This window comes from Chiloscyllium punctatum, unplaced genomic scaffold (assembly GCF_047496795.1).
Source record: "Chiloscyllium punctatum isolate Juve2018m unplaced genomic scaffold, sChiPun1.3 scaffold_910, whole genome shotgun sequence".
In the NCBI taxonomy this organism is placed as follows: Eukaryota; Metazoa; Chordata; class Chondrichthyes; order Orectolobiformes; family Hemiscylliidae; genus Chiloscyllium; species Chiloscyllium punctatum.
In genome coordinates this window covers 17,501-20,000 of record NW_027310644.1, presented here as the reverse complement: position 1 = coordinate 20,000, position 2,500 = coordinate 17,501, and the positions used below count along the sequence as shown (strand labels likewise).

General features: G+C 61.0%; 1 non-coding gene across 1 annotated transcript; it reads right to left on the bottom strand.

Annotated features, from left to right (window-relative positions):
* Positions 1-38: 38 nt before the first annotated feature.
* Positions 39-192, bottom strand: LOC140474272 (5.8S ribosomal RNA). The gene has a single exon (XR_011958977.1). It is a non-coding gene; the product is annotated as a 5.8S ribosomal RNA (ribosomal RNA).
* Between the last annotated feature and the right edge of the window lie 2,308 nt (positions 193-2,500).

Sequence of the window (2,500 nt, the reverse complement as noted above, 5' to 3'; positions counted from 1 at the left end):
GCTCTCGCCAGCCAAGGCGAGTGCGATTGATTGCCAAACGACCCTCAGACAGGCGTGGCCCCGGGAAGAACCCGGGGCCGCAAAGTGCGTTCAAAGTGTCGATGATCAATGTGTCCTGCAATTCACATTAATTCTCGCAGCTAGCTGCGTTCGTCATCGACGCACGAGCCGAGTGATCCACCGTCAAGAGTTGTCTGAGTTTGTTTTAGGTCTCTCCCTCGCCAGAGGAAAGCGACCCGGACCGCACATACGCTCCCCACCTTGAGCTACAGCCACCTGCACGCCGGCGTGCGGGCGGAGCAGGGTGGCGTGAAGCGATGGGGAGCACCATCCTGGTGCGGCCCGCAGAAACATACGTCTATTGGGGGGAGGAGGACAGGGCGCCCAAGAGGCGATGCGTGCCCCAACGCACCGCAGCGACGGAGGCAGGATCACCGCCACCATGTCGCCCGCCTAGTATCACGAGGCGTGCAGCAGCTTTGCCCTAGGAAAAGCAGAGGCGGGAACGGGCACCGGCCATCGGTTCGGCAGCGTCACTGACGCGTGCACGTGGCGGCGTGTCGGCGAGCGGACTTCCTGCGAGGAGGCGGGGGCGGCACTCGCCCGAGCAGACGCCCGCCCGGCCCAGCCAGCGCCGAGGTGGACTGGGAGTCGCGGCAACGGCTCGTCATACTCGTTCCCACACTCACAGCGCAGCTTGCCCGCAAGCCACCGACCACCGATCGACGCCAGGCGCCCCGACCGAGAGCGGGATCGCTCGTTCGCCCTGCTGGCAGTTCGCTGGGGATCACTACTGCACGGAGCTCGGAGACCGACGGGCGGCAACTCGAGAGTCTTTAAACCACCACCCCCATCCCGCAAGTGCAAAGAGGCTGTATACGCACAGACGGGTGAGGGGAATAGGTACCCCGTCGGGTTTGAAGGGAGCGTGACTAGATAGCAACGATGTAAACCCAGCCGATTTGGGAGCGAAAGACCGGCGCCTGCATCACCGGCTTCGTTTCCCGTGGCTGGAGAGTACACCGAAACCCTCCGTCTGTCGCGAGCTCCCGACGACGCGGTGCCGCCAAGCAGCAGGGCCGGACCTGGTGTGGCTCCCCTCGTCGATCACAGACCGGTCGGCACTACTGACGAGACGGTGGAACGGGCTTCGCCCCTTGTGACGAAGGGTGATGCGAACCCGCCCGCCCGCGTGCGTTCGGGGTGGACTCGGCAAACGGAGATTTGAAATCGGAAAGTGTCCTCCTGCCCCGCGCAGGTAGGCGCCCAACAGTTGTGGGGGGTTTGGCGGTGACCACGGCTGCAGGGCCTGCTACCCCGACGAGCTCTCCTGCTGGCCCCGAAACCACCCTCGCGAGACAAGTTGAAACGGAAACGGGCGTACCCCCAAGCCGACGATCCTTTCTTATTTGTTACTTTTTTTTTCACTTGCTCGAGTTGTGGGGATTTGGCGGTGACCACGGCTGCAGGGCCTGCTACCCCGACGAGCTCTCCTGCTGGCCCCGAAACCACCCTCGCGAGACAAGTTGAAACGGAAACGGGCGTACCCCCAAGCCGACAGAGATCCTTTCTTATTTGTTACTTTTTTTTTTCACTTGCTCGAGTTGTGGGGGTTTGGCGGTGACCACGGCTGCAGGGCCTGCTACCCCGACGAGCTCTCCTGCTGGCCCCGAAACCACCCTCGCGAGACAAGTTGAAACGGAAACGGGCGTACCCCCAAGCCGACGATCCTTTCTTATTTGTTACTTTTTTTTTCACTTGCTCGAGTTGTGGGGGTTTGGCGGTGACCACGGCTGCAGGGCCTGCTACCCCGACGAGCTCTCCTGCTGGCCCCGAAACCACCCTCGCGAGACAAGTTGAAACGGAAACGGGCGTACCCCCAAGCCGACGATCCTTTCTTATTTGTTACTTTTTTTTTTCACTTGCTCGAGTTGTGGGGGTTTGGCGGTGACCACGGCTGCAGGGCCTGCTACCCCGACGAGCTCTCCTGCTGGCCCCGAAACCACCCTCGCGAGACAAGTTGAAACGGAAACGGGCGTACCCCCAAGCCGACAGAGATGCTTTCGCTCCTGTTACTTTTTTTTTCACTTGCTCGAGTTGTGGGGGTTTGGCGGTGACCACGGCTGCAGGGCCTGCTACCCCGACGAGCTCTCCTGCTGGCCCCGAAACCACCCTCGCGAGACAAGTTGAAACGGAAACGGGCGTACCCCCAAGCCGACAGAGATCCTTTCGTACTTGAACCAACACAAAGTTTGTCACGTTTTATTTTTACGAGTGATCGACCGTCAAGATTTGTCTCTGAGTTTGCTTAAGGTCTCTCCCTCGCCAGAGGAAAGCCACCCGGACCGCACATACACTCCCCACCTTTAGCAGCAGCCACCTGCACGCCGGCGTGCGGGCGGAGCAGGGTGGCGTGAAGCTGTGGGGAGCACCAGCCTGGTGCGGCCCGCAGAGACATACATCTATTGGTTGAAAAAAAACAGGGCGCCCAAGAGGCGAT